This window comes from Ictidomys tridecemlineatus, chromosome 2 (genome assembly GCF_052094955.1).
Source record: "Ictidomys tridecemlineatus isolate mIctTri1 chromosome 2, mIctTri1.hap1, whole genome shotgun sequence".
Lineage (NCBI taxonomy): Eukaryota > Metazoa > Chordata > Mammalia > Rodentia > Sciuridae > Ictidomys > Ictidomys tridecemlineatus.
In genome coordinates this window covers 119850304-119874299 of record NC_135478.1, presented here as the reverse complement: position 1 = coordinate 119874299, position 23996 = coordinate 119850304, and the positions used below count along the sequence as shown (strand labels likewise).

The 23996-nt window shown below is 36.8% G+C and overlaps 1 pseudogene; it reads right to left on the bottom strand.

Moving 5' to 3' along the window:
- Positions 1 to 19216: 19216 nt before the first annotated feature.
- LOC101960633 (thyroid receptor-interacting protein 11 pseudogene) lies at positions 19217 to 20703 on the bottom strand (annotated as a pseudogene).
- Between the last annotated feature and the right edge of the window lie 3293 nt (positions 20704 to 23996).

Below are 23996 nucleotides of genomic sequence, written 5' to 3'. Positions count from 1 at the left end.
AAGTTGGCGTGTCATTTTCTAGCACCCTGTGAGAAGGGTACACGTGGCAGCTTTGCATTGGGGTTCGAGGTGCTTTATTAAGGCTGGGAGGGGCATCCAATTATTATTCCGGGTAGTAGAAGTAGAGTAGAAGAATCATTAAAAGAATATCAGGGGCCTGAATAAACTGCTGAAAGAAGATTCCTGAGTCGCGTCTTCCTTGCGGGCAAGGGGGTCGTGACAGAAGAGGATTTATAGATGACAGACAAACACAAGGGAAAGATATTCACCTTGATGAGTCAGGAGGGCAACATAAACAAAGACCATGATGAGAAATCACCAACCACCAGTTGGAACAATCAAAGCTCTAAAATAGTGGCAATACCAAGCATAGAATGCAACTCAAGACAGTGATAAGGCAACACTCTCTATTAGAACAAAACTCTGAAAAAGTGGCAATACCAGCTATTTTCAAGTATGTGGATGCTGGGAAACCAGTAAAGCAGAGTGATCCCACCAGCATAGGCCAACTTGGATTGATCTAAAGACACTATCCTTAGTTTGAAAAGCTAATCTCATAAGACCACATTATGTATGATCCCATTTCTGCAACACACAATGACAAATTTATATTGATAGAAAATCAGTTAGGGCTTATGACAGGTTAGGAATGGTGGGAAGGTGACAGGAGTGAGTGGAATTCTGAAGAAGTAGCACAGGGAGAAAGAGCTTTGTGAGGATGGAATACTGTATCTTGACTATAGCCATGGTGACAAGACTTTCCACATGTGATAAAATGACACAGAACTACTCTATGAGTTGCTAAATGTTGCTAATCTCAACTAGATAGTGAAGATTAGATACTATGTTTAGTTAGGTAAGGTGTAACCATGAGGGGAAAACACAGGCAACAATTAGCTACTGGAGGAGACAGGAAAAAAAAACATTCAGAATAGGGTGCTGAAATTAGCATGGGGTACTATTAACCTGGACAGAATAATATACTGTCTATTAATTTAACTAAAAATATAGTTTCACCTGAATAGTAGAAAGTGAAGAAAAAACTGAGGCAAACAACTGAGGGAGGGGTCCAAAGCAGTATCTGTAATGGGAAGGAAATAATAGCAATTTTTACAATTATTTAATCAAAACATGGCAATGTAACCACATTATTTTGACTCACAGAGGAAAATAGTAAAAGATACAAGTAAGGATTTGAAAACAGTTGCCTCTGCAGAAGAAGACTGATAGGGTCCAAGAGAATGGGAGAAAGGTCTTTTTCCTTTATGTATTGTGCCTTTTAGTATTTTGTGTAAAATTTGATAAATATTTCCAAAATGAGGACTCCTTATCAACTAAAAATAAGTTATAGAGTCAACTGAAAGAGTATTTCCTGTATAAAACCATCATGCAAAAAAATTCCTAGAAATATTGGAGAAAAATAAACATTAATTAAACTTCACAGAGAACTTTCAAAAAATAAAGGAAGGTGGGAGGGAGAAAAAATACAAAGGAATCTGTAAACAAGATCTGTGATTAGAAGTTATTACTAATGCTGTCTCTTGACAACATCAGCATTAGAGGTTAACAACTGTGAAGGAGACAAGCTGCACATCCTTGGGCTTTAACAACACAGAGAGTAGTATCCATAACTTACACATGAAGCTGGGGCTCTCCACAAAGTAGGGACAGAGTAGACAAAAGTTACTCACTATATCAAACACAACTCTCTGGGTAGATATTCTAATTTACATGATCTTCATGGTACAGTAATAATGTAGTCACACATGAATAAAACTATGCTAGGTTCTGGCATTAACAACTTTATTCCATTCTGTATGAAGGTTTTCTTCCTCAATCCATGTGTTTCAGGATTCCAGAAAAACAAATAAAGAAACAACAACAAAAAACAGCAAAATATAAACACAAAGAAATATGTCATTGTGGGAAACAGCCAATGGAAACCAAGACTTTCAGGTAAGAGCACAAAAAAAAGTAAAATAATTATGTAGCATGTACAAAAGAAAAATGGACTATGAGATGAAAAAGAAAAAAATACTACAAAGTATACTAGAAAGACTAGATTATAACCAAATATAATGCTAAAGTACAAAGAAGTATAATTGAAGTTGAGTATTCCACACAATGGGTATGTTAATGGCAGGTAAGACAGACCTGAAGAAGAATCAGTAATAGGAAGACAGGCCTTGAATGTTTACCTGGAACACAACCCAAAGAGAGAAGAGAGAAATATGAAAGTCTGAAATTAGGAAGTAGTAAAAGGGTTAAAGGCTAAGAACTGACCCAAATTCAGGAATAAAAAATATTTCTTAGGTTTAAAGAACATAATGAGTTCCAAGAAGGAAGAATAAAAGGAGATAATGAGAAAGAGAGAGAAAGAGAGAGAGAGAGAGAGAGAGAGAGAGAGAGAGAGAGAGAGAGAGAAATGCACAACTGGACACATGTAGAATAAAAGATTTTCAAAACTGAGGGGCAAATAAAAACTGACCACAAAGGAATAAGCACATCAACCCGAAAAGACAGTAGCAGTAAAATAGACATGTCCCTATAATTTACAGTTTCTGCTTTAAGTATTATTAAGGAACTAAAGGTAATAAATTATAACTCAGCATTTTGTTCCCAGGGAGGCTACATTTTAAGACAGTGGCACTTTTTCCAACACACGTGATAGTGTTTATCACTAGCACGTCCTCATTAAATAACTTTTAAAGAATGTACTTTCTGGAGTGGGAAATTGAAGCTACCTGAAAAGGCTGACATGCAAGAAGAATTGTTGTCCAACGATCGAAGTTTACAATACATGGCCATAAATATTCTCTGGGTACTTCATATACTTGCAGCAACCCAATAACCAGCTGCCCTGAAAAGCAAATAGACTAATATAAGCCTGCAACATAAAGTTACATCTCATGAAGAAATACCATCCATGACAGCTTTTGATTAGGAGCAACATTACCACTTAGATGGTTGAAAAATCCATCAGACATATTTGCTATTTAATATAGATGCAGCAATACCACCACTGAGACCCATAAGTATGAGTTCTCTTCAAAGCTTATCAAGGCCAAGGGTGTCATTGGTTGGACTTCAAAGAAGGAATAGGAGACAACATTCAAGTTTAAACCAAAGGTATTGTGGACAATAAAACTTAAATACTATTTTTTTCATTTGCAAATTTCCTATATAATTGTGAGAAAATGAAAGCAATTCTCTTCTAAAGTATAATTTTTCAAAGCAAATATTTAAATGTTCTCATAGAATAAATAAACCAATGATTAAATATTCACATTTTAAGTTTTTTTGCATTACTGGTGGGATAATAATAAAATTATTTTTCTGGATATATTTCCTCTGAGTATTTGAAATATTATTAAAATTATAATTTTAAGCAATTTCTTTTAGCAGGTCCTGAACACCAGGCACTAACTAGATCATGACCATGACAGGAACAAGCTGGCTCTCCACCAAATGGTGTTAAGGGTTCAGGAAGCAGGCAGGGATAGGAAGGATAGGAACACTCAAGCAGGCCAGTGAGACAGCAGAACAGAGTACTAGTGTTCAAAGGCATCCATGCAGGGAATGCTGGTGCAAGTCTTAGTGTTTAGGGATTTCTCTAGGAGAAGAAGGCTGAGTGAGAATTCTAGGGAGAGGAAACTGCTATAGAAAGAAATTTAATCCTGAAATACCAAAGGTCATTTATTTAAGTTTACATAAGTGTGCCATGTATGATTTAGTAGAAAGATCCAATGAATTGAAATAACGTTGTCCTTTTGCATTCTGTGTAACAAATTTAACACAGATAGTGTTGTCTGGCAGAAAGTGTACCTGGCTGTGAGTTGTACCAGGATACATAGCCCAGAGTTGCTTGATTGATATTGGACAGCCACATTAGACGCTAGGGGTATATACTCTGTGGCATAGTAACACTAATCTTGCCTCTTCCAGACTAAGTTTTCCCCACAAGAGTAGATATGAAAAAAAAAATGAGAAACGTAGTAAATCTATATACACTATACTTTTTTATAGATTCTGCTCATTAATTTTCTAGAGCATTATTTTTAATATACACAGATTAGTTTTGAAGAAATAAACAATAAATTTATTAGTGTCTTTGGCCTTCATTAAGTAACTTCCACTCCAAAGTTTCCAGTGTATTTTTTAAAATTATTTATTACCTGGAAATCCATGATTTTATTCCCTTTTAATGCTGAGTAACATTCCATTGTGTATATATGCCGCATTTTTATTTTTTTTATTTTTTTATTGGTTGTTCAAAACATTACAAAGCTCTTGACATATCATATTTCATACATTGGATTCAAGTGGATTATGAACTCCCATTTTTACCCCAAATACAGATTGCAGAATCACATCGGTTACACATCCACGTTTTTACATAATGCCATATTAGTAACTGTTGTATTGTGCTACCTTTCCTATCCTCTACTATGCCCCCTCCCCTCCCCTCCCATCTTCTCTCTCTACCCCATCTACTGTAATTTAATTCTCTCCCTTGTTTTTTCCCCTTTCCCCTCACAACCACTTATATGTAATTTTGTATAACAATGAGGGTCTCCTCCCATTTCCATGCAATTTCCCTTCTCTCTCCCTTTCCCTCCCACCTCTCATCCTTGTTTAATGTTAATCTTTTCCTCATGCTCTTCCTCCCTGCTCTGTTCTTAGTTGCTCTCATTATATCAAAGAAGACATTTGGAATTTGTTTTATAGGGATTGGCTAGCTTCACTTAGCATAATCTGCTCTAAAGCCATCCATTTCCCTGCAAATTCCATGATTTTGTCATTTTTTAGTGCTGAGTAATACTCCATTGTGTATAAATGCCACATTTTTTGTATCCATTCATCTATTGAAGGGCATCTAGGTTGGTTCCACAGTCTAGCTACTGTGAATTTTGCTGCTATGAACATCAATGTGGCAGTATCCCTATAGTATGCTCTTTTAAGGTCTTCAGGGAATAGTCCAAGAAGGGCGATAGCTGGGTTAAATGATGATTCCGTTCCCAGCTTTCCAAGGAATCTCCATACTACTTTCCAAATTCGCCAAACCAATTTGCAGTCCCACCAGCAATGTACAAGTGTACCCTTTTCCCCACATCCTCACCAGCACTTATTATTGTTTGACTTCATAATGGCTGCCAATCTTACTGGAGTGAGATGGTATCTTCGGGTGGTTTTGATTTGCATTTCTCTGACTGCTAGAGATGGTGAGCATTTTTTCATGTACTTGTTGATTGATTGTATGTCCTCCTCTGAGAAGTGTTTGTTCAGGTCCTTAGCCCATTTGTTGATTGGGTTATTTGTTTTCTTATTGTTTAATATTTTGAGTTCTTTGTATACTCTGGATATTAGGGCTCTATCTGAAGTGTGAGGAGTAAAAATTTGTTCCCATGATGTAGGCTCCCTATTTACCTCTTATTGTTTCTCTTGCTGAGAAAAAACTTTTTAGTTTAAGTAAGTCCCATTTGTTGATTCTTATTTTTAACTCTTGTGCTATGGGTGTGCTGTTAAGGAATTTGGAGCCTGACCCCACAATATATAGATCGGAGCCAACTTTTTCTTCTATTAGACGCAGAAATCTCTGATTTGATATCAAGCTCCTTGATCCATTTTGAGTTAACTTTGGTGCATGGCGAGACAAAGGGATTCAGTTTCATTTTGTTGCATATGGATTTCCAGTTTTCCCAGCACCATTTGTTGAAGATGCTATCCTTCCTCCATTGCATGCTTTTAGCCCCTTTATCAAATATAAGAAAGTTGTAATTTTGTGGATTGGTCTCTGTGTCCTCTATTCTGTACCATTGGTCCACCTGCTGTTTTGGTACCAGTACCATGCTGGTTTTGTTACTATTGCTCTGTGGTACAATTTGAAATCTGGTATTGCTATACTGCCAGATTCACACTTCCTGCTTAGAATTGCTTTTGCTATTCTGGGTCTTTTGTTTTTCCATATGAATTTCATGATTGCTTTATCTATTTCTACAAGAAATGTCATTGGGATTTTGGTTGGAATTGCATTAAACCTACAGAGAACTTTGGGTAATATCGCCATTTTGATGATGTTAGTTCTGCCTATCCATGAACAGGGTATATTTTTCCATCTTCTAAGATCTTCTATTTCTCTCTTTCGGGTTCTGTAGTTTTCATTGTATAAATCTTTCACCTCTTTTGTTAGGTTGATTCCCAAGTATTTTTTTTTGAGGATATTGTAAATGGAGTGGTTTTCCTCATTTCCATTTCAGAAGTTTTGTTGCTAATATACAGGAATGACTTTGATTTATATGTGTTGATTTTATATCCTGCCACTTTGCTGAATTCATTCATTAACTCTAGTAGTTTCTTTGTAGACCTTTTTGGATCTGTTAGATATAGTATCATATCATCTGCACATAGTCATAATTTAAGTTCTTCTTTTACTATTTTTATGCCTTGTTTCTTTTGTCTGTCTAATTGCTCTGGCTAGTATTTCAAGAACTAAATTGAATAGAAGTGGTGAGAGAGGGCATCCCTGTCTTGTTCCAGATTTTAGAGGGAATGCCTTCAGTTTTTCTCCATTTAAAATGATGCTAGCCTGAGGCTTAGCATATATAGCTTTTACAATGTTGAGATAAGTTCCTGTTATCCCTAGTTTTTCTAGTGTTTTGAACATAAAGGGATGCTGTACTTTGTCGAATGCTTTATCTGCATCTATCAAGATGATCATATGGTTCTTATCTTTAAGTCTGTTGATGTGGTGAATAACATTTATTGATTTCCATATATTGAACCAGCCTTGCATCCCAGGGATGAATCCTACTTGATCATGGTGCATAATTTTTTTGATATGCTTTTGTATTCAATTCACCAGGATTTTATTGAGGATTTTTGCATCTAAGTTCATTAGCGATATTGGTCTGTAGTTTTCTTTCTTTGAAGTGTCTTTGTCTGGTTTAGGAATCAGAGTGATGTTGGCCTCATAGAATGAATTTTGAAGAGCTCCTTCTTTTTCTATTTCTTGAAATAGCTTGAAAAGTATTGGTATTAATTCTTCTTTGAAGGTTTTGTAAAACTCCGCTGTATACCCATCTGGTACAGGGCTTTTCTTGGTTGGTAGTCTTTTGATGGCTTCTTCTATTTCCTCCTTTGTTATTGGTCTGTTTAAATTGTGTGTGTATTCCTGACTCAATCTGGGCAGATCATATGACTTAAGAAATTTATCGATGCCTTCACTATCTTCTATTTTATTGTAATATAGGGTTTCAAAATACTTTCTAATTATCTTCTGTATTTCTGTAGTGTCCATTGTGATATTGCCTTTTTCATCCAGTATGTTAGTAATTTGAGTTCTCTCTCTTCTTCTCTTCGTTAGCATGGCTAAGGGTCTGTCGATCTTATTTATTTTTTCAAAGAACCAACTTTTAGTTTTATCAATTTTTTAATGTTTTTTTGTTTCAATTTCATTGATTTTCATTCTGATTTTAATTATTTCTTGTCTTCTACTACATCTGCTATTGTTTTGCTCTTCCTTTTCTAGGGTTTTGAGATGAAGTGAGAGTTCATTTATTTGTTGGTTTTTTCTTTTGAGGAATGAACTCCAGGCAATGAATTTCCCCCTTAAAACTGCTTTCATTGTGTCCCATAGATTCCAATATGTTGTGTCTGTATTGTCATTTATCTCTAAGAATTTTTTGATTTCCTCCTTTATGTCTTCTGTAAACCATTGATCATCCAGTAACATATCGTTCATTTTCCAGGTGATTCAGGATTTTTCCTTCCTTCTTTTATCATTGATTTCCAGTTTCATTCCATTATGATCAGATAAGATGCATGGTATTATCTCCACACCTTTATATTTACTAAGAGTTACCCTATGGCATAATATATGGTCTATCTTTGAGTAGGATCCATGTGCTGCTGAGAAGAACGTATTTCCACTTGATGATGGTTGATATATTCTATATATGTCAGTTAAGTCTAGGTTATTGATTGTGTTATTGAGTTCTATAATTTTTTTATTAAGCTTTTGTCTGGAGGATCTGTTAATGGAGAAATCGGTGTGTTGAAGTCACCCATAATTATTGTGTTGTGGTCTATTTGACTCTTAAACTTAAGGAGAGTTTGTTTTATGAATGTTGCGGCACCATTGTTTGGTGCATACATATTGATAATTGTTATGTCTTGTTGGTGAATGATTCCTTTTAACAGTATATAGTGTCCTTGTTTATCCCTTTTGATTAACTTAGGTTGGAAGTTGATTTTATTCTATATGAGTATAGCCACTCCTGCTTGCTTCCAAGGACCCTGTGAGTGGTATGATTTTTCCCAACCTTTCACCTTCAGCCTGTGTATGTCTTTTCCTATCATATGAGTCTCCTGAAGGCAACATATTGTTGGATCTGATTTTTTAATCCAGGTTACTAGCCTATGTCTCTTGATTGGTGAATTTAAGCCATTAACATTTAGGGTTACTATTGATATATGGTTTGTACTTCCAGTCATGCTTATTTATTTATTTATTTATTTTAATTTGGCTAGTTTTTCCTCTTTGGTTATTTTTCTCCCCCTTTACTGAGATACCTCTCACTGTTAGTTTTGGGTGCTGTTTTTCAATTCCTCTTCTTGTAGTATTTGCTCAAAATGCCTTGCAGTGCTGGTTTTCTGACTGTGAATTCTTTTAACTTTTGTTTATCGTGAAATATTTTAATTTCATTGTCAAATCTGAAGCTTAATTTTGCTGGATACAGTATTCTTGGTTGGAATCCATTATTTTTCAGTGTTTGAAATACGTTGTTCCAGGATTTTCTCGCTTTCAAAGTCTGTGATGAAAAATCAGCCATTAACCTAATTGGTTTACCCCTGAATGTAATCTGCCTCCTTTCTCTCCTTGTTCTGTATGCTGGATGTCTTCATAATTATGTGTCTTGGAGTTGTTTATTATGGTTTTGTATGTTTGGGGTCCTGTAGGCTTCCAGAACTTTGCAATCCATTCCATCTTTCATATCTGGGAAGTTTTCTAAGATTATTTCATTCAACAGATTGTTAATTCCTTTGGTTTGAACCTCTATACCTTCTTCTATCCCAATGACTCTCAACTTGAGACATCCATATCTCTTGCATGGATTGCTCATGATTTTTTAACATCCTTTCTGCATTGACTATATTCTTTTCGAGTTGATAAATTTTGTCTTCATTATCTGATGTTCTGACTTCTATTTGATCTAGTCTATTTGTAATATTCTCGTTTGAGTTTTTAATTTGGTTTATGGTTTCCTGCATTTCTAGGATTACTGTTTGATTTTTTTTAAAATCTCTATCTCCTGGTAGAGTTCCTCTTTGCAATTTGAATTTGCTTATGCAATTTGTTTTCAAAGTATTCTTTCATTGTTTTGACTTGCTGTCTAATGACTTCTCTAAGATTCCATTCCCTCTGAGTCAGGTATGCCTTGAGTTCTTTCTCTGTCCATTTTTCTGATGCCTCTAGGTCCTCCTGTAGTTTAAGTTGTCCTGCATTGTTTGTAATCCTTTTTTCCCTTGTTTTTTCATGTTGTTCACGTTACTTTCCAACTCTATTTAACTGCTGTGTTTCTGTTTTCTCCTATAAATTTGTTTTGGTTTTGTATATCTCTGTGGTCTCTCCTTTGTGGTGGGAGACTATGCCTAGAAATGTTGGGTTTTAGTGTACTTTAAAGCTAATACATTCAATTCATAAAAGGCTTCCAGATTCTGTATGCATATAGTGATTTGTTGTTGGTCTTAGGATTTTATGTTTAGATTAGGTGCTATGATGGTATGAGGGTTAATATGTCTTGGTTACTTTGGAAGATTGCTCTACTGAAGGGGGATATTAACAGGTGATTGGATCAGGGTGTTTGGTAATAGCTAGGTATTTAGGGGCCCTATAGACAGCCTCAAAACATTCACCTATTTGCATTTAGACAATTACACATAATGGAAGACATAATGCTTGGGATGAAAGTTGGGGGGTAGAGGAAGGAAGGTGCTCTTAAAAAGAAAGAAGGAGAGAGAGATAGATAGAATAGAGGAGAATAGAAAGAACAATAAAACTTGAAAAGGGAAAGAAAGAAAGAAGGAAAAGGGGAGAAAAAACTAATAAAATAGAAATTTTTTTAAAAATTAAGTCTTAGAGATCCATTTTCTTCTCTTCCAGTAGGCGGAGCTGTGCCCTCCGAGCCAAGCTTCTGCCCTCTATGTGCCGACAGCAATCCCTGTAAGGCAGCTCCTGTGAGTCTCTCAATCCTGTTAGTGCAGAGTCGTTTCACTTCTCTGGCCCCTCCCCCCTTCCTCCTGCCAGCAGCGAGGTCCTGCTCACCGGAGGCAGTTCCCCAAGGATCTGGTTACACTTGCAGCCCCACCGCATGCCCTATTTCCCAAACGACTGAGCACTTTCTCTGTCATTCATCTAAGCCCCAGAGCTGAGGAGCAGTGATCTGGGAACCGACAGTTTAATTTTTCTGGACCCCTTTGGTGGGCACGCCCTTGGAGACTGGCGGCTAAGACCTTGGGTGTTGCCGCTGGTGGTAAGGGGAGTTAGGGATCAAAAATCCCCACCTCTTCCCTCGGCCCCTACAGTCACGTCCACTCCACTGGTGGTAGGAGGAGTTGGGGGTTGGGAGTGCCCTCTGCTTCCCTCTGACCCTACAGTCACACCCACGGAGAGATTTTTGAGGTTTCCTGGCTGTTTGTATCTGGTGGGGGTGGGAGTCACACACCTGCTAAAGCAGACTCAACTGGGAAGGAATATCATTGGCTGAACTCTGGTGATGTTACCTCTCTGCTAAGGCGGGCCCCAGGCTCCTTGCTGGAGTGTCCGAAGGGAGGGGTGGGACTGGCCTGTCTCTGGTCTGACCCAATCTCGGTTGGTTTCAGTTCCCGGCTCGCTATTTCATGAAGGATTGGTTAGAGACCTCTTCATAGGGTCCCTATGAGCTGCCTCAGAGGCTGGTCGCTAAGCCGTGCAGCAGCAGGTGGCAGGTTGCAGGTCCGGACCTCCAGGCTGTGTGGTGGAGATTCACTCGTCTGGGGCAAACTGTCACCTCCAATAATTCTACTAATTCCCAGCAGGTCTCGCTTCAGCGGAATTTTGCTAGAAGTTTCTCAGCAGGTAGAATCTAAGCATATTAATGTGTCTCTCTGACCCCGTTATTGAGGAGGTACTGAAAGCACCGCCGCCATGTTGGGTCTTTTTCATTTCCTCTTCTTGGAATATTTTGTCGAGGATGTTCTGTACTGCAGGCTCTCTCATTGTAAATTCTTTTAACTTTGTTTATCATGGCAGGTTTTTATTTCATCATCAAATCTAAAGCTTAGTTTTACTGGATATAAGATTCTCAGTTGGCATCCATTTTCTTTCAGAGCTTGGTACATGTTATTCCACGATCTCCTGGCATTGAAGGTCTGGGTTAAAAAATCTGCTGAGATACAAATTGGTCTCCCTCTATATGAGATCTGATTTCTCTCTCTTGCAGCTTTTAAGATTCTATTCTTATTCTGTATGCTAGGCATTTTCATTATAATGTGCCTTAGTGTAGATCTGTTGTAATTTGTATATTTGATGTCTTGTAAGCCTCTTGTATTTGGTTTTCCAATTCATTTTTCATGCTTGGGAAATTTTCTGATATTATTTCATAGGAGAGATTGTGCATTCCTTTGGTTTGAAACTCTGTGCCTTCCTCTATCCCAGTAACTCTTAGATTTGGTCTTTTGATACTGTCCCATAATTCTTAGATGTTATGTTATGAACATAACATCTAAGAATTATGTGTGATCAAGTTTATTTTCCCAATCATATACTTTGTCTTCATTATCTGATATTCTTTCTTCCCAGTGATCTAGTCTGTTGGTTATGTTTTATATTGAGTTTTTTATTTGGTTTATTGTATCCTTCATTTCAAGGATTTCTGACTTGTTTTTCTTCAGAGTCTCTCTTGAAGTAATCTTTTTCTACCTGTATTTGCTCTCTCATCTCTTTCTTGGAGTAGACAAATTTTGCCTGTATTTGCTCACTTAGGTCAATTTTAATTCAGGCTCCAGGCCTCAGCATCAGAGTAAGTCTCCCAACTACTCACCCACACAGAACTACTGGGTATGCCAGTGAGACCATCAGAGGTGGCAGCAGCAGATGTGAAGAACTTTTGGCTACCCACTCAAGTAGATAGCATTGATGCTGCTCCTATGGAGGACACCCAGAAGCTTCCCATGAGTAGGAACTCAGACCATCATCCTCATATGGACCCCTGTCTACCTAAGTGGGCCTCCCCTGGTCGCTGCCATCTTGGGACTCAGCAGCATTGGAATAACCCCCTATGTGCAGCAACCTGCCTGTACCCAGGAATTTCACACAGGCTCTGAAGTCAGCCCACACTTCAAGCCACAGAGCTCGTCTCTAAACTCATCATCCAACACCATCACCTGGCTATCTCCACCCAACACAACACCCCACATCTGAAAGCAGGACCCTCCATCTTGAGTTACCTTCATCACCATCTTCTAGGTACCCTGTTTCTAACTCCCCCTCTCCCCAGCAGCGTCTAACTTAGCACAGTGACACCCTGGTTACCTTCACCATCCTGAGGGCACAGATACCAGCTAACAACAAATGACTCCACCTATTGGATGAAAAGATGCTGATCTCCAACCAAAACAAGCCCTGTGCCTTCCTTCAAAATGTTTTTTTTTCCTCTCGCTCTCTTCTCTCCCCATCTCACATCCCCAACATGTGTGAAACCAAGTAATTTGCATGAATTAGGAATTTGAGGACTGGGATGTCTGAATAGTACATTACAGTTATGTTGTACAATCTTTTTATTCTTTATTTTTAATTTTTTTCTTTTTCTTTTTCTCTACTACTTTAACATTTCTGCTACTTTAACATTTTTTTATTTTTCTTTATATATGCTTGTTTTATGAACTGTGTTGTCTTCCCACTTACTTGTCTATCCAAATTTACTTCCTCTCCTTTCAACTGCTACTAATCTTCCTCTTTAGATTTCTCTTTCACACTTCCTAAGATATAACAACTCTATGTCCTCACCTCCTACCTCCTCAGCATATCATCTTACTCCTCATCCCTGATTCTTTGTATACCATCAGAAAGTGTAAACCTTTTTACAAGCCTACTGGGTATATTGTAGATAATATTTGAATTCACAATATCTATACATTGTGACCAAGTGTAACATCTTATTAGCAAACATTTGTTTTTAGGGTCTATGTGGTTTATATTGGGATCTGATAACACTGTCCTTCACCTCCAAGGAGGTAATCCCTACAGGGGCACTACAAGCCTGTGGAGTAAAAAAGTAACACCTAGGATCCACAGTGCTAGAAAAGAAGACACAGAAGCAATATGAAAAGAAAAGGGAAGAAAGTGCCCCCAAACAAATCAAGATACCACATTATTAGAATCCATGGCCAGCACGTCAGAAGATATGACAGAAAGAGTTCAGGATGTACATAATTAAAATGTCCTGCAAATTAAAGGATAATATAGAAGACCAAATACATGCAGCAAAAGATCATTTTGACAATGAGCTACATAAACAAGTATTGGAAGCAAAAGATTACTTCAGTAAAAAGATAGAGATTCTAAAAAAAATACAGAAATCCTTGAAATGAAAGAAACAATAAACCAAATTAAAGGTTCAATTGAAAGCATCACCAACAGATTAGATCACTTGGAAGACAGGACATCAGACAATGAAGACAACATATATAATTTTGAAAAGAGTGTAGACCACACAGTGTAAACAGTATGAAATCATGACCAGAACATTCAAGAAATATGGGATAGCATAAAAAGAAAAAAAAAGGTTTTTATTTCTAAGGCATACACATCGACAAAATCTGCAAGAAAAAACTCTTCAATGTACAACTTCAAAGTATAAATATGAACATCCTCACACAATTAAACTTCAAGTCAGGATACATTATGAAAATTAAAGAAATACTCTTAAGTTCCAAAAAGCTGGAGCTGGTGCAATGAAGTGAGTTTAGTGATCTTTAGGATGCAAGTGTTTCTTGTGGATCTGGTGGTGGTAGTCACTTCAAGCTATATGCATGATGAAATTGCAGAGATCACATACACAGAGTTGTAAATCTCTGAATTTCCTATGTAATGTGAAAGTAATTGGGGTAACTCTTTTATCCTTATAGGAGATAGCTAAATACACTGGAAAACAGATAAAGGCTCTAATTTAATTATAGCCATAGCTAAAAATGCTTTTATTTAAAAAGGATTTTTCAATATCTTGTTAGTTCAAATGTAGGACATGTCCAGGAGAATTCGCACTTTAGATTTTGGATTTTCCTTTGTCCTGGGCTAGCAATATGTATCACACCACCCTCTTGGTGGGGCCAGCAGCAGTGAGAGGCAGCCCCCCAACAGTGACAGGATCATCAGGGAAAGCAAGTAGCACCTGCAGAGCACTGTGCTTCTAGGCACATGGTGTGGTGCATGCATTTTCAATTTGAGATGTTTTCATTTACGGTAGAGTTAAGTATAGGAACATCTATGATGCCAATCGGGCAGAGCTCGGGAGGCAGTTGAACATTTCTCAGATGAACTGTTATGGGAACTTCCTTTACAATGTATGGAAGAATGGTAATTTAAATAAGTTAGCTAAGAAGAAAGGTGACACTGTGTAAAGCAGTGTGGCCTGTTAATTTTTTGGAAAAACAAGTTTTATACATCAACCCATAATCAAAACTTCCAACCTCCCAAATACATTAGAAATATACAGCAATCACAACAAAATTAACAACTAAATTTCACTCTAGTTGGAGCCAGAGCTCTTTACATATTTGAACTCGACTTGTTTTCACAGTTTCTTGCTATTCAAATGTTTCTCTTTCTAAGGCATAGCTACACTGACAAAATCTGCAAAAAAAAGCTCTTCAATGTACAACTTCAAAGTATAAATATGAACATCCTCATACACTTAAGCTTCAAGTCTGGATTTTTTTTAATAAAATAGCTGGTAAAAAATTCTTAGGTTCACCTGGTGCTAGTGCAAGGAGGTGATTTCACTTATTCTTAGGATGTGTGTCTGGTGGCTGTTGTGGTGGTTGTCACATCAACCACATATGCACAGTTGTAGGGGACTGGTGTGGAAAATCTTGTTCTTAGCCTTTTGATACAAATTCTTCTAAAGCTGATTCATATATGTTTCAGGTCTACTTTGTGACCTACTTAAAGAAGCCATGAATAGTACTTTCTTTTCTATTTGTAAATTGCTTGAGATTAAAGATAAACCACATGTCCTTATCCTAAAGAAGCTTGAAAATCAAATAAAGAAATAAGAAGCTGAAATTGAAAATTAAAAATTGAAAGAAAAATAAAATAAATATATATATCAATCACCACTAGGTATTTTGTCTTCACTTTTTAATTTTGTAAGTTAAGATAAGACATTAATCAAAAGTTTCCAGCTTAAGTTAGGTTAAATTGGAGAAGAGAAAAAAGTAGATTTTATAGCAAATACTTCTGACACCTGTAATTTCTAAAACTATTGAGAACATTTTATCAAAATTAATGAATTTTATTAAAATTCATATTAAATTACATAACAAATAATAATTTAATTTATATTAAAATTTATTTAAATTAATTTTACTAAACTAATTTTAATAAAATTTTAAATATAAATTAAAATTTAATATAAATTAATATATTAAATTAATAAATTAATCAAATTGAATTAATGAAAATAATTAATTTAATTAATAAAGTAAATTAATGAAATTAATTCATATTAAATTATATAATTTATTTTAAATAATTTAATTTATATTAAATTTATTTGAATTAATTTTAATAAAAATGTTCTCAATTGTTTTAGAAATATCAAGTGTCAGAGAAGCATTTGCTATATAATCTGCTTTTTCACTTCTCTGATATCACCTGACTTAAGCTAGAAACTTTTGGTTTATCTTTTATCTTACAAAAGATATCTTACCTTTTATCTTATCAAAAGATATCTTTTATCTTTACAAAAATAAAAAAGGTTTTAACTAACCATTTGTTAATTTTTTCATCTTTTAAAAAATGTATAATTTTGTTTCTCTTCTCCACTTTGTTTTTGATCAAATGTTTTTAAAAATGTGCTTATAAGCATTACTGTAGGGCCCAGAAAAGTATGTAAACAGTCCAGATATTTAATGATACATTCTTAAAAATTAAAAAGGATGCATGTGATTATACTTTTGGTTTCACTGACAAAAGTCATCTTCCTTCTGGTCATATTAACATCTAGAAAAGGGAATGAACTTCAAGTGACTTTTTTAATAGAATGAAGTAAAAGGGTTAGGTGTCATAGCATTTAGATTAAAAGAATCTTAGAATTTATCCACCACTAACATATTCAGGCCCTCCCACTGTAATTTTATTTTAGTAGTTATACAATGTTTTCTTTTATAAACTAATGAATTCACAACTTTTATACACCATATTTTGTTTTCATATAGCCCAAATACTGAGGTACATATCTTTTTCATATGGGTTGTATTTTTCTTTTTTTCTGTTATATAAATGAAATTAAATTTAACAAATATAATCATTTTTAAAAATTGGAGCTCTAGTTATTATTGCTGTTGATTACCTGATAGCATCAGAACAAAATTTTATATAAAAAATGCTACAGCAAACAAACAAAAGTAAAGTTTTATTAAAAAGTACTACAGCAAAAAACACACTCCAAAAAAAAGGGGAAGGGGGAGACAAAATGCCTGGTTGCTCTGTATATTAACTTTTTTCTTTTTCTTTTTCCCCTGAAAATGCATGACTTCTTTTCAAAAAGGCCACTTTGTAAAAAGTACAAAGTGTTTATACCTTCTTTAAATTGCTAAATCATCTCTGGCTTGAGAATCACCTATTGCTTTAAAAGGTCCTTTTGTACAACCCTGGCGCTATTGTCGGGGGACACTGGCAATGGTATAAAGGTGAGCAAGAAGTCTAAGATGAGATTCAAAAGGAGATTCCCAGCTTCACCAGGTCCAGTCCAGCTAGGCTAATCAGTGCACAGAGAATGTGATGCCAAGAATGGATTCACAGCTGCTCCTTTACCAGCTCTGAATTCTACTGCATCTTTCAAACTTCTTGGTACATTCTTACCTTCCTTTCTCCTTCCTCTGGAGTCTAAACATTTCATGGCATGAGCAGAAAGTTTTGGTGGTGGAACACATAAAGGAGATTCTGCTTCCAGAAATTTAACAAAAAGTTCTGAAAAAGAACTATTAAGCCCAGGTTGCTTATTTGGTCTCAAAGATGTGCTGGGGACATTTTTTGATCTTCCTCCAAGCCAACCCGTCATCTGCTTAGTAATACCACCATCATCTCCATTCAACAACTGCTCCATTTCTTCCTTTTGAATGTTCAGGATGCTTCCAACTAACTGTAACACTTTGTGATGCTTACTGTTCAGTGTATGGAAATTCCCAACAAAGGTTTCTCATTAGGACTTTGTCCGCTTTTCCTTCTGTGCCATTTCCTGAGTTCATCAATTTCTTTTGTGCATCATTCAACATTTCTTGTTGGATCTCATTTTGCTTTTTAAGTCCTTCAATCTGTTTTTCCTTTAGATGTAACTATTGTGTAAGTCTGGTTGCTGAATCCAACACACCATTGGCTTTATCCAAATGTTCCTGTAATAATAATACCTCTCTTTATAGATTTTTTGCCTTTTCCTTTCATTTGGTTATATGTTGTTTTTCCTTTTCTAATTCAGCTGAATACATAGCTTTTTCTTCTTGTTGGAAATGCTCCAGAACCATTTGCAGGTTAGTTAATGACATGGCATACTGCTTTATTTGTTCCTGGTAGAGCAAAAGCTGCAGTGCATACTCATCCCTCTCTTGGGAGAGTAAACACACCTGTTTCTGCAGGGACTCTACCTGCACAGTGGCTTGATGACTTGCATTAGAAGAGAAAAGTAGCTTTTCTTCCAATAGTGTGATTTTCTCTCTCAGGTTCATCTCTGTCTTCTCTGCAGCCCAAATTTTCTGGGTGTAAGAATCTTCTTATTCTAAAAGGTGGTTCCTCAGTCTTTGTACCTCCTGATTTAAATGTAATTCTTTATCACTTAAGTTTTGAACCTCTTTCTGGAGTGTACTCTTTTCCATCTGTTTGTTCTTTAGGGACAAGGTGAGTTGGTCTGTCTCCTACTGATACAGAATGGTCTTCTCCTTCATTGATTCAACTGCATTTAAAAACTGATTTAATTCCCCAGCCTTGCCCTGTTCTTTTTCTTGTAATACTTACTCAAAGGCAAGAGCTTTCTCCTTCATCAACTTCATGAGAAGTTCATGTTTCTCTCTTATAATGCTTGATATTCCATTTCCTTTTCTTTGGATGTTTCTATTATTTTTTCATTTTCTCCTTTTAGTTTAGAAATCCATTTCTAAAATTAATATTCTCTCCTCGAAGTTAGTTATTGCTTGCCTCAACAACTCATTTTCATTCACTTTGTTAGTGAACTTTGCATTTGAAAAAAGGTAACTGATCACTTTTGGCTTGAATTAAGAGGTCTTTTTCTTTCAGTAAATTTTGTAACAAATCTTGTTTGTCCTTGAGCTGTTTAATTTCAGAATCTGTTTGTTCATATTCTTTCTTTTCTGTCTTGGAGGCAGCAGCAGTTGCATCAGACAATCTGTGGTTATTCTCCTGGAGCTCCTTAATGGTGGCCTCTTTTTCTTGCAGCAGTTTTCTCAGCTCTTTGACCTCTGCTGACTGGGAGGTAAGTGATGATGCAGACAAGAGCTGTGGTGTAATCATATCAAGTTTTCCTAAAAAGAGAAAAGTTGCCCTAGGCACTGCTGTACCTGGCCTAATTTGAGCTCAAAATGTTTGACTTTGGTTTAATTCAGCTCATAACATTGGATGAGGCCAGTGTAGTCTGCTTCTAATTTAGAACTGTTATCACTGTCAACCAAAACTTGGGCTTCAAGTTGAAGAAGGTCTTCCTCGTGTTGGGCTGACTTACGATGCAGATTTTGGATGGTTGTCATTACCTATTGTGTCCATTCCTCCGTTTTTTTCACTTGCTGTTTTAATTCATCACATTCTTGTAGGAGCTCCTTGAACTGATGACTATTAACACCTCGAACCTCATGACCAGTGCCAGAGATTCATAAAACTTCCAATAAAGTCTGACATTTTTTACTTAGTGCATCTATTTCAATGTCTTTTTCTCTAATGATACTAGATAAATTCTGCAGAGTTTCCTCTAAACATATCTTGATAACTATTTTCAAATTTTGTGGACTTTTTTTTAACTTTCTTCTTGAAGTTGGATGAGAGTTGTTGCTTTGGCAGTGACTATATCCTTCATTTTCTGATGTTCTGCTTGCAGTTGGGTATTTTCTTTTGTCTTCTCATTTAAAATAGCTAATATTTGTTCTCTTTCCATAGTGAAGGTCTGCAGTTGCCACTGAAGGTAAACAACATCCTGGGTGTAGGAATCTGAATAAATTTTATCCTGAAGAGCTTTTATCTCCACGTCTTTCTGCTGGATAACTTGAGTGAGTTTACCAAATTCATTTTTGGACAGCTGATCAATCTGTTTGATTAAAGATATATTCTTTTCATTTAGAAGTTGAATCTCAAGTTCTCGTTCTTGAATCCCTTTCACTAATTTTTCAATTTCATAGTTATACAGGTGGTGTTTTTCACTTCCATTTTCTATAGAAAGGCTTTTAACTTTTGTTTCTTAAAAACTATCAGAATTGTCTCCTGGAGGGTTGTGTGTGTCTTCCTACACTGGGCTTTTATTTGTTCAATGGTTTTCTGCAAATTCTTAATTTCCTCATCTTTCCGCTCCATCACAGAAGGCCACAATTGACTACATTCCAGTTTCAAGTTTTCACACTGTTCAATTTCTTGTTGCTTTCCCACACTGAGATGCACTTTTTCTCTCTTCAAGGCATCACTGTCATTTTCTGCCAAAGATAATTTTTTATTTATATCTTTTATTTGATTCTCAAGTTCTCCCATATTTGTTGCAGACTCTACTTTTTCAGTTTGTAGAACCTGAATAGTTTTTTACATCTCACAGATTTTAGACTCATCAGTTACAGTAACTCCTGAGTCACCTTGTTGTTACTGATTTTCAAGTTTTTCAATTCTTTCTTCATAGTCATTTAATTCCTCTTGATACTGGTGACTTATCTCTGCCAGTTTCTGTTGATGTGCATTCTGCAAAACTGACATTTCCTCTTGATGATTATCAAGATCTTGACTTCAGTTTTGCTTAAGTACCTTAATAGTATTTTGTAGTTTGCAGATTTCACTTCGATGAGAATTATGTGTTCCCTTTGCCTGAGCTATATCCCTCCAATGGCCAACTTGAGATTCAATTCTTGAAACTTCAACTGACAGTCTGTTGATTTCTTGTTGTGATGAAATTATGTCACTGAAGTCCGTGTTATCACTTGGAAAAGCTGGACAATGACTGATCTCATTACCGAATGAAGACTGGGCAGTGGTTGCTGGTACACCACCAGCTCCTGACTGCAGTGTGGACAACTCATTTTGTAGTTCAAACTGTCTTACTTTAAGTTGCCTGATTTCTACTTCTTTCTCTTCCAGTTCATTTCAGTAATTTGCAGATTGATGTTGAATCCTTAGCTCTGATGCTGCATACCTTTCTTCCAGCGCCATACAATAGTTTTAAGTTTTTCATTGTCATATCTGATCATCCATTTGGTATCATCAATGTTCTTTCTCCAATACTTAGGTAAACCTGCTTCTACATCCTCGAAATCATTGAGAAACTCATTCTAAGTAATGTTGGAGATATGGCTGGTGAAGGAAGGCAAGCTGCCCCCTACCTGACACAAGGAGTGGCCTCTAAACCAGGATGACATTGCCACAATTTCAGTAAGTCTTCAGACCCACTGTGAAAACCACTTCCATCTCTATCCACCTCCAAAACAACCTCTGTCTCTATCCATCTCTGCTCTGAACCTCCTCGAGGGCTGAGGTATCAATTATGACCCAAGCACTCAGAATTCTGTGAAGGGTGGGGCTCTTGCCAACCATTGTGTTCTGCCTGGAAACAGAGGCCTGGCCTGGGCTTGCACCATAGACTGGCTGCCAGTGGCCCTGTCACCCCCACAGGGCCATGGCTCCTTTCCTCAACTTTCTGCCCTTGGGCTTATGTGACTTCTCCCCCAGAGTTGACAATTTGCCCCAGCTCACAGGCTACTCCTGCCACCTGGTTGCCTGCTGCTATATCACCCCTACCTCATTCCTAATAATAATAAACTTGAAACTTTCCCACTAAGATCAGGAACCATCAAGGGTATCTTCTCCTACTACTCCAATTTAACATCTTACTGAGTTCCTAGATAATGTCATGAGTCAAGAAAATGATATTAAAGATATAGAGGATTGGAAAGAAAGATAACCTTTCTGGTATACTGTCTTTTGCTTTGGGACCATCTTATAATTTTTACTTTATTCTCTGTTGGTAATATCTTAACAGCAAAAATCAGGTTACATCCAACTTCTTCAGGTGTCAAATCAGCTTTGACACCTTCCTACCATGTTGAATCCACATATCTTGACACATTAGGAAGGTGTCAAAACTGATTATATATAGATAGAATATCTTTATTTTATTTTTATTTGGTGCTGAGGATATAGCTCAGGGCCTCATGAATGCCAGGTGAGCGCTCTGCAACTGAGCCCCAGCCCCAACCCCAAAACTGATTTTTTTAATGGGTTGGGAGTATATCTCAGTAGTAGAGCACTTTCCTATCAGGTATGCAGTCCCTGGGTTTAATCCCCAACACCAAACAAGATAATTATTTTTTGTTGTTTTAGAAAAAATGATTCCATATAGTATCTACCATTATATATAGATTATAAATCAATTGTGAAATGTATTGGATACTATTAATTAAACCACACTTACTCACTTGAAGCATAGCTTTTAAGCTATAATTTTAAAAGCAGATGTATACAGGAAATGTTGCTTTCCTCCTATTTTTTTCTGAAATATCAGGCTATCTGCTTTACTTGCAAGTTGGGAAAGCCTGTAGAGTGCTGATACTCTTTACTCTGTCTTGTGCATCCTGTGGTTACAGGCAGCATGTAGTGTGTGCTCTGGAATGGAGTAGCATAGCATTGCCCTGGCATATAGAGCTCTTCCATCCAGAGTTGAAGTCTAGAGGCAGCAAAATTTCTTATTTTTTCCCCAAACATACCATTTCTTGCTGGGTACAGGGCCTTTCCTGGGCCCCTTGGATGAGTATGTGAAGCCTGGACAGGAGAGCCTGGATCCTACTCAGGTGCTCGAGTGAGTCAAGCCATGGATTTCTTCACACTGCAGCTTCATGACAGTGTCTATTAGAATAACATTCTGTAGGGTTTGAAAAGTAAGATATAATTATTAATAAAAAAGAAGTGAAAGGAACAAGATAGGAGGTAAAGAACCTGTTAGCCAGAGGACAGTAAACCAGAAGTCCCTCCCAGTGACCTCCTTTCCAACAGCCATCAGGAGGAATTGCCCCTGTTTGTTCTCTCCATGGGGCTGGAGGGAAGAAAGCTCTCCATAGGAGATAGTGTGTCTGGCTCTGGTGCTCAACCCTGAGCTCCTGATCTCTGCTTCCCTCAGGAGCCCTGTCTTTCTGTTTTTTATTGCTACAGTGGAAGACCACAGACTGGGTAATCCCCAAATTATCAAATCTCTCTTTCAATGAAAATATGTATGCTTCATGTACTTTATGATGTGTGGCATCATAAAGAAACTAAAAGTATACTTTAATGATGGGAACTTCATCTTCTACTGATAAGGACATGTATTTGACAATTTTAGAGACAATAATTAATCAGAAGGGAAAGCAGGTCAAAAGGACCCAGCTGCTACAATTCTTAAAGACTGTAGGTGAATTTTGCCCTTGGTTTTATGACCAAGATTCACCAAATTTACATACATGGGACAAATTAGGAAGAAAATTACATAAAATTTGCCTTTCTAATGAGTTACCTGGAAACATTGAGAATATTCAAAAGGTTTGGACTGCATTAGACAGCTGTCTTTTTGATTACATGGGCCAAAATCCATGGCCTCCTGAAGATCTATTGAAAGGTATTCAGAGAGCCATTAAGTCTATTCAAATGGAAAAATTGCCTGAGGCTAACCTCTTTTCCTCTAAGCCAGATAAAAGCTAAAACAAATTATATTCAAACAAAAAACCTTAGGGCAAGACCAAAATTAAAAATTTAGCCTTGCATGAACCAAACCAGAGTAGTCTGGAGGAAAACCAGAGAGAGAGGAGAACCATAGAGATGAGGCCTCCAGGGGGATAGAAGGTCCTTCGCCTGGAGAGGAGTGTCCAGAGAAGATTCATAGGAGTTCTCCTCTATGAAACTTACAAGTTCAGAGTTAACATGGTGACAGGGAAGTGTCCACAGAGGAATAGCAGTCTGAGTGAAAGGAATCAGACAATGAAGTCTAGGATTTACCAGGGAATTTTAACAGATTGTGCTTAATGGCACCTGCCCCAGCCATTCAAATTCGGCTGCTCTCAGTTAAAAGGATGAATTTTAACAGATATTCTGAACTGGCGATGACTTTCCTTACTCCATTCCAGCAGGGAATTAGAAAGGCGCAGGAAGCTGGCAAAGATACTAGTGACTTTAAACTCTTTTTGGTTTTTGAGCAGGTTAATGATCAAGACCAGCATGTTCATGTCCATGCGGTAATTCCATTTAAAGCAATTAAGAAATTAAAGAATGCTTATGATGTTTATGGTCCTAATCTGCCACTTATACAGAGCTTGCTTTAGACAATTCACAGCCAGCCACTCCCTCCAGGTGACTGGGGTGCCAATAAACTTTATTCTAATTTTGTCAAGAGGCTGTATCAGACCACAAACTGGTCTATTAAAGACCACATGGCAAGCCAAGATGGCGCTGATCAGCCCGCATTTTGGTCTTCATTTCCATCTAGTAGGGAGGCAAAAAACTTCTGGTCAGCCCATTC